The 16397-nt window shown below is 33.8% G+C and overlaps 1 protein-coding gene across 14 annotated transcripts in view; it reads left to right on the top strand.

The window, feature by feature from the left end:
* The window catches only part of Tcf12 (transcription factor 12), a 354335-nt gene that overhangs the window by 174231 nt on the left and 163707 nt on the right, over positions 1–16397 (top strand). The gene's annotated exons all lie outside the window — the stretch shown is intronic.

The following is a 16397-nucleotide window of genomic DNA, read 5'->3' as shown; positions in this document are numbered from 1 at the left end:
AATGGGGTAGATGACAGGCTCTGTGGCTCCTTGATTATTAGAAAACAAAATCTTAAGGAACTTTTGTAGCCTTTATAATTTAGTTAAATGCTAGAATTTGAGGATACCACCATGGTATTTGGGTCACTATTTTAATTCAGAATTAAAATGCTCCTAAAGGAGCATTATCAGGTCACACCTTCTATGTGAAAAAATTTAAGTTTCACTGCTTATAGTTGTAATGATGAAGCCTGCATCATTGAATAAAGGTTTTCTGAAAAATAATTGCTTACATAACTAATAATGTTCAAACTGGAATGGGCCTTAGAAGTCATCTGAATGGTTCTTTATTCGAGAGTGTTGAGAAATAATATGGTTGTCAAAAGGAGTGGATGCAGTAGGAGGGGGGCTGGTGGTACTCCCTATATTCTGAAAATGCTGGAACCTTTTTCAAAGTAAGCGTTAGTATTAGCTTGATTGGTAGTCATAGTGTTTATGTAAGTTTTAATTAGCGACAAAATAATAGTGAATTTTTGAAAACACATTGAATTGCTTAGGTTTAAATTATAAAAGTATTAATGTTGGAAAATATTCATTGCATTTTGATCCTTTATTTCTGTTTTTTTTTGTTTGTTTGTTTGTTGTTGTTTTGCTGTTTAATAGGCCTTACATTTTAAGTGAAGCAGTTATTTGTAGTGTTAATCTACCATTTTTTGTAATCTCCATCACATCTCAACTTATTTATTTTTGCATACAAAATTCAGTTTTTACTTCTCAGAGACTACTTTTGTGTGTGACTTCCACTATATATTTTGTTGGTTAGTGGCATTTTTATATGGTTTTAGGTTTTTATAACTTGCTATTTTATCTGTATTTAGGACTTTTTGATACCTACAAACACAGACACATGCATTTGCATATGTATTATATCTGTTTATTGAGTTTTTAAGAGAGGAGAGAGAATTTTTTAATATTTATTTTTCAGTTTTGGTGGACACAACATCTTTATTTTTTTTAATGTGGTGCTGAGGATCGGACCCATCGCTGTACGCATGCCAGGAGTGCACTACCGCTTGAGCCATATCCCCAGCCCTGTTTATTGAGTTTTTACATAATTCTTTCCTCTTGGAAAATGTGTTTTGAGGTATTATTACCATGTGGTATGGTTTGGTGGTTCTACAGTCATTCTTCTATTATATACTTGTTTTTCACTTTGAGAATAGCTCTGGAGAATTGTAGGGCAAAAGGAAGTATAGTACAAGGCCACTTCACAACAAATTAAATCAATTTATTTAGAGGTTAATTATAAATTTTATTAATAACTCTTACATACATTTTTTACTCTGGTCCCAGAGTAAAACTTTTACAGTGAGCTAGATAGCAAATATTTTAGGGTTTCTGTTCCAGAAAGCAAAATCAATGTTATTAAATGAGTACTTACATAATTTTAAAAATTGTTTCTGTTTGAAGCCAATCCTGGTATAAATTAGAGGGCTGGTTAGGGTCAGTAATCTTCTCTACATTGTATGTTACATAACGACCAGAGTCATATTATGTTATTGATAGAAAGACCTGAGAAAGGTTAAGTAAAAAAGGATGAGAACAGAGAAGCATATAAAGCTTATTCTGATATGTTTTAGAAATCAAATATATCAAAATGCAACAAGATCAGGAATTGAATGTTGGAACAAAAAAATTTACACTAGTAGGAAAAGCAGTTTAATTCTAATAAAGTCTTGAGTTTAGTTAACAATAACATTCTAATGTTAATTTCTTAGTTTTGACAAATATTGTCTGATTATATAAAATGCAGTGGGAAACTGGTTGAAAAGTATATGGGAACTCTACTAACTTGGAAACTTTCCTCTAAATTTAAAATCATTCCCCTGTAAAAAGTTTACTTGAAAAATTATACATAGCTTCATTTGCATTTGGGTAGAATATCTCTCAAAGAATATTCAAGAAATTAACAATGATTTCCTTCTAGGAAGGGAATTCCTAGAAGGCAGAAGGGGAAAGAAGCTTATTTTGTACCCTTGTGTTTTTTGTTCTGCGAGCATGTATAAACCACACTCCAATTACTTGAAAGAGTGAGAAAAATAAGTCACATGTCTTTGCAAGAGACATGTCTGATAAAGGACTTTTGTCCAAAATGTATGAAGAACTATTAAAACGCCAATGAGAAAACTAGCAGCTGATTAATAATGGGCAAAAAACCTGGACACTTCACCCAAGATGTATAGATGGTAAATAAGCCTATGAGTATATATTCAACATAATATGCCATTAGAGAATTGCAAAATAAAGACAGCGAACTATCTCTAAACACCTGTTAGAAAGGCCAAATCCAGAATACTGGCAACACCTAATTCTGACAAGATGTGAAACAACAGGATCTCTTATTTGTTCATTTTACTGCAAAATAATAGAACCACTTTTTAAGACAGTTTGACAAATCCCTATAAAACTAAATACACTCTTCCGTACAACTCAGCACTTTTGTTCCATGGTATTTTTTTCAAAGAAGTTGAAAATTTATATCCACATGGTAATCTGCAAACAGGTGTTTAAAGCAGCTTTATTTATTTATTTATTTATTTTTAGCTGGAGATGAACACACAGTATCTTTATTTTATTTTTTTAATGTGGTGCTGAGGATTGAACCCAGTGCCTCACACATGTGAGGCAAGTGCTTTACCCAGCCTTAGCAACTTTGTTTATAATTACCAAATATGGAAGCAACCAAGATGTCCTTCAGTAGGTGAATGGATAAATAACAAACCATGGAACATTTGGGCAATGAAATATCATTCAGTGCTAAAAAGAAATGAGCTGTCAAACCATAAAAAGACATGGATTAATTTTGTGGATTATTGTGTGAAAAAAGCTAATCTGAAAATTCCAACTATATGGCATTCTGGAAAAGGAAAAACTATCAGTGAAAAAAATCAGTGGTAGCCAGTGCTGGAGGGAAAAGGAGGTTGAATAAGTACAGCACTGGATTTTTAGTACACTGAAACTATTCTGTACATTTTAATGGTAGAGACCTGTCTTACATATCTGTCTAAACCAATACTTAAGTGGACCCTAATGTAAACTATGAACTTCAGATATTAACATTGTGTCAGTATAGGTTCATTAGTTGTAAAATATATATCACTTTTGTATGGGAAGTTGATAGGAGGCTATGTCTGCTTGTAGATAGGTAGATAGGTAGAGAGTATATGGGAACTTTCTTACTTCCTCCTCAAAATGTTTTTGCTAAAACATCTCTAAAAAGTTAAATTATAACAAACTTGTGCATTACAAATTTAAGATTTTCAGAAATATTTTTCAAGTGATTAATACAGATGAGTCCTTTGGGGAGAATTTTTTGTACATGTGAAATCTGAAATAAAAAACAAATCACCCCTTGCTTAAAAAGAGGTTTAAAATCAAGAACCTACATCTCAAATTTCCCATTTTGCTTCATTGTGTCAGTGAATCTGGCTGTGGGGTATATTTATCTGCTGCAAAGTCCACTGATGCATGCAGAGCTGAGCAGAATACAAATTTCCCCAGTGGGTCCTCTTTCTCAGGGCATTTGTAGCTGTGCTGCTGTGTGTGGGGTCAGCAGGGAAAAGCTGGAGGGGCTAAGATGTCAGCTTTTGTAAAGCTACTAACATACTATTTTAGGAAAGGAATGGGACATCTGGCTTTAAAATGTGTGTGTGTGTGTGTGTGCGCGCGCGCTTTATATATATAAATATATAATTTCCAGTAGGACAATTAGTTGTAAGTGTGCACAGTAATGTTTACTAATATTGTAAACAGGGTAACTTATTAATGTCTGTGGTATTTAAAGACTGATTATATAATTCTCTGTAGTTTTCTTGTGCTTTTCTGTTAGAGTATTAGTTTCTATTTCTTTTGTCCTGACATTAGATGTTTTTAATTTGTTATTGTAACTAGTTAATTTGAACCCGAAGCCTAGGAATGTTTGTTTAAAGTTATAGGTTGATGTACTGTTATTAGTTGTTCTTACTTAAATCATTTGTATGTTACCATAAATCACAATTGTACTTTAGTCAGCCGTTAAGATTTCCTATTCATTGAAAATGAATATGTAAAGTGGTGGTATATAGAAAGTTAATTTTAAAGAATACAGAATGGCTACCAAGTAACACATGATGGAGAAAATATTTTTAAATTTAAGATACAAATAGAATTAATATTTCTAATCAGAATGTGTGTAGATCACTGGTCTTAGGATAACAAGTTATGATATTTGGAAAAAGTGAAAATTAATCTTAAATTACCAGTAAATTGTACAAATACAGCTTTCTCAGCATGGGTTCTCATGATAGCATAACAACATATAATATATCTGATTAGTGTTATAATAGATTGCCTTGAAAGAGAACAGTTTTAAGAATTAATAAAGCACACAGTAGGAAGGATTTAATTAACATGATCAGTCTAGGTTTAAAAAGAAGTGAAACACATTATTAAAATTTTAGCACATTATTAAAATTTTCTTAAAGAATCATGTTTTAAAGCATTTTAAATGCACCATAGTTAGGGAAAAGGACCACCCTTTTGCTTTGAAAACACTAGCAGAATAAATTAGAGTAGTAATTGTGATTTTAAGATGGAGTTTGCCTGTTGCAGAACTGGTGAGGAGTGAGTTGACTCCTGGTTGCCTTCTTAGTGGATTGTGTTATCTCACCATGAACAGAGGCATAGAGTAGCCAAGTCCCAGTGAGTTTCAGGACAAAAATTGATGAAAGCACACTAGTGGATTTAGCTTTTCCTAAGAATTTGTTGCAAGCGTATTATGTATTGTCTTCATGGGTTTGAACTCATGTATCACATTTTCATTTTTAATACAAAATCTAAACAGATTCAACCCTACATGAGAAGTTTAAGTCATCTTTTCATAGTGCTCCTTACTTATTTCCTCAGTGACTATAACATTTGAATTTGGTTGAAAGTTTGTTTTTAATTGGGGAAACTAAGTCTTTTGTGTCCACCATAAAAAAAAAAAAAAAAAGCCAAGCGTAGAATGTAGGCTGCTGCTTCTTGTCCCATTCCAGAGAACCCCATAAGAGACTTAGTTAGTCTATAAATTTTGGGGCTTGGCCTAGATGGCTGCATTCAATGTTGAGAGCTAAAAAGGAGCTTGATTTACTTCACTGTACAAATGAGAAAAACAGTTGATGTTAAGAAGATTTGAAGCCCTTAGAAGATTCAAGTTCATAATGCAAAAAAATATATATGTAAAATAATAATAATAAGAGAGCTCATGTATAATGGCATGATTTGGAGTGAACGTACTTTATATACAGAGTTACGAAAATGGTGTTGTGAATGGATAATTATGATTGTAATGCATTCCACTATTGTCTTGTATGTAAGAAATGAAAAAAAAAAAGGTTTCAAGTTCAGAGTATTCCCATTAATATTAATGTACCAAGGTGGAAAAAAGCGTGTTGTGTTAATAGGAGAGTCAAGTCCAGTGTGGTGGTGCATGCCTGTAATTCAGCAACTGGAGAGTCTGAGGTAAGGGATCTCAAATCTGAGGCCAGCCTCAGTAACTTAGCAAGACCCTGTCATTAAAAAGGGGGTGGAGAGATGGGGGTATAGATCAGTGGTAGATGATCCCAGGCTCATCTCGCTAGCACCACAAAAATAAAACAAGAGAGTTCTTTACTCCCAAAGAAGTGAGAATTATACCAATTATCTTTGTTGTACTTGCTTTGGCATTACATCTACTAACATCAAACAGCAGTTGTATAGTTTACTAAGCTAAAATGGGTCAGTGAACAGAAATGTAGGATTTTACGGAGTAAAAACAGGATATTTATTTAGATCCTGTCCCAGATGCATTGTCTGGTGTTAGTCTCATTTACGGATTCTTGTAATAGAGTGATTTTTTAAAAAATGATCTCCCATTTCTGGCTGACTCTGATCCACTCTAGCTTTATTTGTTTGTTGTTAAGATAGAGTTTACCTCCAGAAGAAATGGCTAGGATTGAATTGATTTTTGGTTGAATATTTTATTTCATGGTGACAGAGGCATGGAGTAGCCAAATCCTATTGAGTTTCAGGCCAGACTTTATGATAACAGTAGTGCATACAGCTTTTTCCTAGGGATTTGTTGCAGGCATAAAAAAGAAATTTTAAGATTCACTGAAGGTAATGGCAGTTGGTTTCCTCCCTAGGACCTAAGCGATAGAGGTAATATAGACTCCAGTATTGGTATATTCATGTTGAAGGAAGAAGACATGATGAGGAATAGAGAGATCTGGTTCAGCATATCTTAATAAGTTCATAGTTTGCCTTTGTGGAGTAGAGGAATAAATAGGTTTGGTTTGTGTATCTTGGAAAGAATAACACTTCTAAGTAAGAGAGGGCCAAGAGAAAAGCATTACCCCAAAGTGTCCTATGAACAAGTGGCCAGTTCCCCCCACTTCCCTTTAGATACCAGAGAAAACAAAAAACTCCGGACACAGGAATATTTTTAGAGTAATAGTTTTTATTATCCATAATGTGATTTAGAAGGAAAGGAAATCCACTACCCTTCCTCAAATCTTAGGAAAGTGGGAATGAGAAATATTCTGGATTTTTTTTTTTTAAGTTTAGCTTTAAAAACAAACAAACCAACCTTCTAACAGCTGGCTCTAGACTCCAGATATGAGTAGGAAGCCCTAGGTCTGGGAATGTTCTTGGTGTCACCTTAGTCCTCTGACCTGACCTCAGTTGAATTTTCAGGTGATCTGACTTTGCAGTGATCTGACACTGTAGTGTAAAGGTACCCATACCTCAGGTAGCTTTTTCAGTGACAGGTCCTGGGTTAGCTCTGCAATAAAATTTGGAGGCTCCTTTGGCAAATAGCTTGGAGAAGTGAACACTACCACTTGGAATGCCCTCAGCTGTCTTGCTAACCATGAATCATTGTACTTGGCCAAGCTGCAACTTGATCTCCACAGCTGTTCAGATGAAGAAGCTGCTACTGGGTAGCTTAGATTACTGCATTCTGAGTGTTAACAGTTAAGCTTCCATCCTTTCAGTCAGGTCTAGGTGGCTTTGATTTTCTGTGGCAAACCAGTGGGCAGGCAATTCATTTTTGTGAGATTGGTTTCCTATCACACAAAATCTAATAATTGTTTCCTGTGAGAGTTTAAATATACCATCTCTCTCTTCATATTTTATTGAAAGCTTTCTATATGCTAAACACTGTGTTTAAGAGTGTGCGAAATACGGTGATAAAAATGTTATCTTCAAAACAATTAGTAAGGATTCAAACTCTGTACTTAATAGGCTTATAATGTGTATAAAAATGTAACATCTGGAATGTATGTTCCAGGCTTAGCTGTAGGAGTACAGTGCTTTTGATTTGAATGGGGAAAAAAATATATGTAAACTCATTTAATGTAAAGCACAGTATTCGTATTAAATTCATTTTCAGTTATGAATTTCACTTTTTCATGGCATAAAGCTATCAGATCTCCGAGTGTAATTGTCCAGAGAATAAAGTCCATGATGCTCAGCCTGGAACTTAAAGATCTTCATTTTCTGCCTGAAGCCACTGTTGCTGCGACTGTGTATCCTCAAGCTCCTCCTCCTCCTCCTTTAAACTCTTCCTCCTTTTTTTCCCCTTACCTCTATGAAGTACTTTACATCCCACCTGAGTCCTAGTGACCCCCCTATTTTCAAAATTATCGTGTACTTCCAGGTTTTTGCATTTGCCTGATGACATTGGCCTTTTATTTATCCATCATACATCACCTCAGATTTGACATCCGACTTATTATAGAGGACAAAAACACTGTTGCTTTTGTTTTTTAACACTATACAACCTGCTGAGTAGCATATCTTATTATCACCTCTTATTAGAGAGTTGTGTACATTCTTTTTCTGTTGAAGTATAAATTACTTGAGGGTAGGTCTCTTTTTTATTTCATTTTGCGTCTATATCTTTTAGTGTATGCCTGAAATGTAGTGACACTCAGTAAATAAAATGGCATTTCTTGAGTGGCTGTCCCTTAACTTTTCAAAAAAGGAGTACTATAGTTTAGCATCCTGTCAATCAGAAGATACAGAACTACCTCTGAAAGTAAATTTAGAGGTGAAATCTGGCAGTGGTCCCAGAGTCTTTGGCTCTGTGGTAATGATTTTTGTTGGTAGATTAAATTTTGAGGACATTTTTTTTTTGCCTAGTAACTAATTTTATTTTTGTGATATGTTTTTGAAAGCATGTTTATTTCAGTAATAATTTATTATTTATTGCTCTTTGACATATGAGCACATGACCATACATGATTTTTTCACTTACTGCTCCATCAGGAGCTTATTAGTAAGGGAAGTGGTTGCAGTTGGCAACTATCCCAAGGTACTTTTAGCCAGTGAAAAAATATAGGCAGTGATTAAGTGTACTGTAATGTTTTCATGATAATTATATGTATGTTACAGGATTGGTTTGAGAATTAAAAGGTACAAACTATGCATCAAATTTAACATAATACCTACCACATTGTTAGTACTCAAACATGTTCTGTTCTAATAAATTAAAACTTGTACTAACATTTTCCTTAACTTTGGGTGAAGGTCATTTTGTTTTAGTTAGAATCTTATCATTCTTCTTATGAAAACTGTTATTTAAACAATTGTATAATTCATAAAATGGCTTTATGAATAACAGACATAGGAAAGCTTGCAGATTTTTAAATGGTTTTTATTTTGTGAAGAAATTATATTTAAGTCATCTGTTCACAGACAAATGGGATATTAAATAAAATTTTATTGTTAATTTTATTGACTCATTCTTGTCTGTTATCTTTGTGCTATCAATTCTTGAAGTGCAGAAGGCTTATCTTGTATTCAGTACAATGATCAATTTAATTGGCTCTGCAGTGTTTAGGATGAGGTTGCTTGGCCAGGATATATTTGGCATATGAGGAAGGCAAGCTTCAATGTTGATTATAACTCCGCCTTGTCTCCATTGTGTTCTTTCTAAGCACAGACACAGCTTGGTCCCCTGGCAGTGACATACAGCAAACGTCAATAACAACCTTTGTAAATGTTAAATAAAAGAGCAAATTGAAGGGCAGTGATTCATTAGGAAAGAATTTTGTCTGAGCAAATTAACTCCTATTCCTGTTAACCCATGTTAAAGAATCACTGACTGTCTCTTGAGTCTTTGGATGTGATTGAACTAGAAACTGTACAGATGAAGGGCCTCTCTTCTCTTTAATGGGTACTTGGGATCTGTGGTGTGTGCTTTTTATTCAAAACATCTTTCTTTGTTTCTTTACCATTCTTTTAAAATTATATTCTGATAATCTGGCCAATTTGATCAAGCTTCAGATGTTTACCTTAATTTGTAGTGCAGCTACCAAAACCCTCTAAATTTCTTGTCTGTGAAGATTTTTATTATAGATTTTCAGTTCTGCTGTTGTATTGTACATATATGTGTTAATTCTTGAAACCAACCTATGTGGATCAAGTCACTAATCATTCTACCTCAACAGCCTTACCAGGCAGACAGCCAAGGTGCCAGTGTATTCTCAGATTTTTGTATCTGTTGTATTTTGCATTTCATTTCCAATTTGTCTTCTCTTGCCTAATCATTGCAAAAGCATCCTGTATGACCTCAGAGTTGTTGGCTTTCGAGAAACATTTTTTAATACTTCTTTCACTAGCCAAAACTTATATTTGCATATTTTTGTATGCACATGATTTTTATCTGAAAATATTTTATTCTTTCTCTAAGGTACACTTAAAAAGAAATTCTTCAGATTTTCAAAGCTAGCATATTTTCTCTTCTTGGGAAACATGTTGTATATCTATTGACTGCTTTATCAGAATAACTCATTTATGTGTTTTGTTATGTACTATAATGGATTAATCATGAATTTTCTGTTAATGAGGAGCTTTTTATTTAATGTATACTTTCATAGGTTTTGAAAATATCTTCTACATACTAGACACCATATACTATTAGTGAGTCTTTGTAGTCAAGCATAATTGTAAACTAGTAAAATTTTAAGTTCCTTGTTTTATACTTTTATTTTTTGTGCACAAATGAAAAACATATTTTCTTTTCTTCCTTCCACTTCAGCCAAACACAGCATCATTGATCTATCATTTACATAGTATATATTCATCATGATGCTCCCCTGGTAATCCTAAATAGGAACTACTTTCCTCTGCTTTGTCATAGTACTTTGTTTATATCTCCTGGAAAATAAGTCAGATATTTACATTACTACATTAAACTTTTTTTTGACTCAGTTCTGTTTCAGAACCTCAAACAAAAACAAGCATTCATATATCCTATCAACACTTCTTTCTACTTCTTGCCATAAGTCTTTATTATTTACCTGCTTAGTTACCCACTTTGTTTGAACTGTTTCATATGTGTACACTTTTTCTCACGTTGTTTTTCCTCTAACTCCAGTGCCCTTGTGACATTTCCTTGCCTGATTAATTCCACCAGTTCATTTGTCAATACTTAACTGCATTCTGCCATTTTCAAGGCACTGTTTTAGCTACTTACTTGGTCTTATGTTGGTAATGAAAGCCATAATGTCTTTGTGTCCTGGAATTTTCAGTTCATACTTTACCTTTCCTAAGAAGGCTTGCCCAGATTCCCAACTTGGATTAGTGTTTCTTTGTTTTGAAGATAAAGCCACTGCTAAAGATTTTTTTATTATTATTATTTAAGATTTCTTGAGGTAGTTTATTTGGAATAATGACACAAAGGTAAATAATTGCATCTCATGGTAAAATTCCTTTTTAGTCTCTCATTTCTTTCGATTAAGTAGACAGTCTCTCTGTTAGTGCAACTCCACTGCCTCTCTTAGCTTTTGAGCCTCTCATTTAAAGGAAGAGACAGAGGCCTCAAGCTCCATGTCTGGAGTAGGAAGAGTTTCTGTATATGGCAGTTGCAGCTGGTTTTCCATTATGCTGTGTTGTAGTTTCTCACATACTTCAGTTTCCATGTATCTGCTTCTACTTTGTTCCACAAGAACTTAACATTTTTTCTTTCAGTGACTTGACTGAAGCAAAAAATTGATGTGAAGAAAACATAAATGTGCAGCTATGGCAAAAAGTGCTGTGAAAGTAGTCTGGGGTTGGCTAGAGAGTTTGGGAATGAGTATACTTGGGTATTAGTGGTGGTGGTGGTGTTCTTTCCTACAATTCTGAACTATTTGATGGACATTTTCTTGGTCAGATGATTGAAACCTTTTTCATGTGGCAGATCAGACTGATAGCCATGGTGTTCCTAGACTTCCCAGGTATTGCAGGTGACAGTGCATTTCCTCTACAGTAATGAAGAAAACAGAGTCCCAGGAAGTTCATTGTGCAGACCTTCCACCACTAATATCCTGACAGTATGCTGACATTTTCTCCAGAACAATATCTTGGCTCTCAGAACTATTTTTTTTTTCCTAGAGTGATTCTACCATTATCATGATTGACTTAGCAGGAAAAAACTACCAAGTGGATGGGAGAATCAAATGGAGTGGTGATACAGATCCCACCAGGGACAGATAATCAACCTTGCCCAGGTATAGTGGGCTGTCCAGATTACAATAAAAAACTATTTGGGGCCTTTATGTGCCAGGGACACTTGAGAAAACCAAGTGTGATTTGAGGTCTGCAGTGTAACCGGCGGTTAGTTTTCCTTTCTCTATTGGAAAAGTCTAAAAATAAAACAGAGGTTAAAACTTTATGATATTCTCTAATGTCTGTTGTATTGGATCCAGCTGATAAGCATGAATAAAATCATAGGACTTCTGGTATATAGTTGGTGATATGATGCATCTCGTTAACTTAAGGCAAGCAGCATATGAAGTGATTAATATTTTACTGTTGACACTGGCAAATCTGTGGGTATAATGAGTGTGAGACTCATGAAATGCTTTAGTAGAAAGTAAGTTATGCATTAGACTTTAAACTCCAAGACTAGCTAACAGTAAATTTCTGAGCAACCCTGTTGTTGAACTAGTTAAGTTTTGCTTTATTACTTTTTAACTAATAGATAATTTCTAGAAAGCAAGATGTTTGCCCTTTGCAGTCGGAATTTAATACTGTGTTTTTGACAAGCGTAGAATGTACTATACTTTAAAATTCTTTCCTGCTTAATTATGTAGTTTTAGAATTATTTTGTAACCCTTTAAGTAAAATGTATACATCTTCATAACATGTTGTAAATAGAACTATTCTCAGCTTGTTTTCCTTGAGTAAATATAGAATTGGAGAAAAGATTAATCAAGTAATTCCAGTGAATATGATGTTTTATAATGTTTAGATTTCTCATACTTATGTTTAAAGAATCTGGTTTTTCAAATTGAGACCTTGATATTCTCTAGTGCTTTGTTGTTTTTTTTCTTGTTATATCATCCTTATAATCTGAATAGCAAAACTTGATTGAACTCTACATTCTCTTTGTATTATAAAACCAAAAAGAAATTCTGAAAGAGTTGTTTTGCTTTCATAGTAATCTCTCCTCCCCACTCTGCTCAAATATAGTATGCTCTGTCTCAATCTTATTGAAGAATTGCTCATGTATATTGCTTTAAGAAACAGAACCAACATTATTTCCTCCCCTTAATCTGTATATTGGAAAAACTTGAGTTGCTGGGAGTTAAATTTTTATTTCTCTGATAGTGTCAATCTTTTACTCCCTGGTCAGATTTCATCTTTTTACATCATTAATGTGCATTAAACCAGATCATATCTACCAATCTTGCTTTATTATCTGATCATCTTGTTCCCTCAGTGAGTCCAAGAAGGTCACAGTGGTGATCTCTATGCTACATGTTTGTCAATGATTAATGGAAATTTCCTGTGATAAGCAGCACAGGATAACCATGGATTATCAAGATTCTTTGTAATTGGCTTTAATTATATTGGTCCAGTGTGGCAGTCTGTTGTCTGTGTTGAGAGGATAAATAAGGTTCTTCCCTCATGGATATGAGTTCGATCTTTCCTATTATCTCTACTCTTTTTTCATCTCATTTCTATCATCTCATTTTTATCCATGCATTTAGTAAATGTTTGTAAAACATCTGTAGAGTACAATAAGTTCTCTGAAACTTCAAGGAGTCAAAGATGACCAGTGAACATTTTCAATGCTAATAGTTTTTCATAATCCACAGTTGACACAGATAAAAGCTTTCTTCAGTAGGGGGAGTATCTCATTTAAATACCATACAATTTATATATAATTATTTTATCCCCCTAGATTTCATTATCTTTTAGAATATCTTCCCAGCGCCTCCCACACTGACTCAAGCAAAGTGAGCTCTCCCATTGAATTTGAGAAGTTATTTGTGATATGATTTAATGCACAAACATGAGAATGTTGTAAATCAGTAGTAAAATTATTTACCAAATTATTCAGTGGTCACTTCAGTGGAAGTGTAAGAATTGATTTAGGAAACTATTCCTAGAGACAATAGTGCCCCCATGGAAAAAGGCAGTCTTGTTATTCACTGTACCTGGGGTGATAATTGGCATAAAAGATTTTGTTTTGATCAGTGTAACCAAATCCTAGGAGAGCCATCTGATAGGATACAAAGTGTTTTTGCTTTGGTGGAGACTTAAAATTAAGTACTTTTCCTGAACATCAGAATATGAAATTAGAGCAATTTCATGTCCTTACTAGAATTATTTGAACAGGTGTTCTATTTTTAGAAGGGGTCAATGATCAAGGATACAGCTCCAAGATGGTTTTCCTGAAATGATCCTGTGATTTGGGAGGGATTCTTTAGAGTTTTGTTGAGTTGTATGTGACTCATTTGCTTCTCTTCAGTATATTTTCATTACACTTTGTCAGCTTCTTATGTGGGCTTCTTGTAAGTCCATTTTCTTTTATACTAATAGTGGATATATCTGATTTTCCTTACTGTGTTGTGTACCTATAAACATGTAGTTATATTACTTCTTCGGTAATCAGATGGCAAGAAACAAGTAGCTTAATTAAGTCATCAGATTAGAATAAAAATCACATTTAACTTCTATTGTTTCTACATTTAATCTTCATAACCCTATGTGAGAGGATTTGCTGTTGTTTTTAAAAATCTTTGAAACTCAGTGGGTGTTTTTGCTCATTTTTTTATTACTCCTTGGTAACCATCATTTCACTCTCTGCTTCAGTGTTTTAATAATAATTTTATAGAGATGGAATTCACATACTCTAAAATTCATTCTTTTAAAGCATACAGTTCAGTAGGGCTTTTTCTTTTAGTGCATTCAGAGTTGCACAATCATCTTCACAGTCTAATTTCAGAATATTGTATTACCCCATGAAGAAACCTGGTACCTGCTAGAAGTCAGTCTCCATTTTCCCCTCCACCCAGCACTGGGCGGCAACAACTAGTCTTTCTGTCTCTAGGGATTTGCCTAACTCTGGACATTTCATATAACTTGGCTCATACAGGTCGTCCTTTGTAGTTAGTTTTCTTTACTTAGCATGTTTTAGGGTTCATCCATGTTGTAGCATACTTCAATGCCTTGTTTCTTTTTATGACTTAATAATATTCCATTTGGGGGGTATACTACATTTATTCACCAACTGATTGAGATTTGATTTGTTTCTGTTTTTTGGGGATTCAAATAATGTCAATATCAACTTTGTATACACATTTTTATATGATCATATTTTCATTTATCTTCTGTATATATAGTAATGCATCACTTAACTGTGGTGTTCAAAGAAATGTATGCTCAGAGAAATGTGCCATTAGGCAATTTCCTTGTGTGCAAACATCATATAGTATACTTACGCAAACTTGTCATAAGTCAAATCTGTTGAGGGGACAAGAGATGTGGTAAATGCAAGATGTCTGAAGCTGCTGATGGTATAACACCATCTAATCTACTCTTCTACAGTGAACTTAAAAAATATATGTATAGTACACTCTAAAATAATGGTAAAAGATGTATAGTAAATACATAAGTAACTTAGTCATTTATTATTATTAAGTATCATGTGTTGTCCACAACTGGATTTTCTATACTTTTATGATTGGCAGCCCAGTTCATTGGTTTACACCAATGTTAACAAAACCCATGAGCAGTGTGTTTAAGATGGTTATTATATCACTTGGGGATAGAGATTTTCTGGCTCCATTAAAGTCTTATGGGACTGTTGGCATTGTTTGTTGTTGACTGAAACATTATTATGTGGTGCACAACTAAGTATGGAATTAATAGATAATATAACTATTTGAAGAACTACCAGACTATTTTCCAAAGTGGGTCTAATTTATTCACATTTTTTTTTTTTTGCCAAAGTTTGTCTGTTTTTTATTTCACTCATCCTAGTGGGTATGAAAGCCTCACTGAGGTTTTGATTTGCATTTCTCTTATGATTAGTAATGTTGACTACTTATCTAGTTTGGAGAAATATCTGAGGCTTGGTGTTTTAATCTCTGAAATAGAGATAGTCATTCTGGGTTTATTATAACTTTGAGGATGATGTAATGAAAGGATTATCTAATGCCCAGCATGGGGCCTAACACTTAGAAAACAATTACTAAATGTTTATTTCTTCTTTCTTATTACATCTTCTATTTCACAGATGAGTATATTGAGACAGGAGAGGGCCCAAATAATTCAGCAGAGTTCATACGACAGTTTGTGAATACTAGGCTAAAATCCATGTCTTTCACATTCCTTCCACATTCAACACTGTTCTACAAAAAAATCCCTCTTTTTGCCTGTGCCAAAAACCTTCCTCTACTGTAAAATGGCTGTTATGACTAGGTAAACTTAGTTATTGGTATTTTTTTTAAATATTGTTGCTATCAAAACAAATGTAGCTGATGTTGTTATTGAATTGAATAAACTTTCTTTGGATCAATTTGGAATGCACTGTACCTAAATAAAAATAGGACTATCATCTATACTTTAACCTTTCTGACATAAAAATGTCTAACAGATGAAATTCTCAATTTTGGGTGAATATTTTTATGTCTAACCACCAACTGCTATTTCAGCTAGAATGGTTGAACTCTGGTTTCCAGATGATGATATTACCTTAAAATGGACCTGTTTTAAAATGTAGTTTATGATGAACAGTACAGCTGACATGTTTTATTGATCCTGTTATTTTTGTGTGTATTCTAGATAAACAGCATCTGGAAATTATGTGCAAATTAGCTTTTTTTTTTTTTAAATCTTGTTACAACTAACTAGAAAGAACAGGTAGAACTTTTAACAAAAAAGGAGAAACTTCTACTCTTTTGGTAGGATTTTACTAATTAAGGTTCTCTGGGATTGTATTATCAGGAGACCAGTTGAAGAGCACATTGACCAACATCTGCAGTTAATTATTAGTTACCATAGAGAGCCATAAATTTTCTTGTGAAGTACTAATCTTTTAAACATCAGAGTTGGTATCAGTACTGTTTATAAACTGAGTT

The sequence above is a fragment of the Ictidomys tridecemlineatus genome, chromosome 5 (genome assembly GCF_052094955.1).
Source record: "Ictidomys tridecemlineatus isolate mIctTri1 chromosome 5, mIctTri1.hap1, whole genome shotgun sequence".
NCBI lineage: Eukaryota > Metazoa > Chordata > Mammalia > Rodentia > Sciuridae > Ictidomys > Ictidomys tridecemlineatus.
The sequence above is the reverse complement of the archived record's forward strand: the minus strand, read 5'-3'. Positions and strand labels throughout refer to the sequence as shown.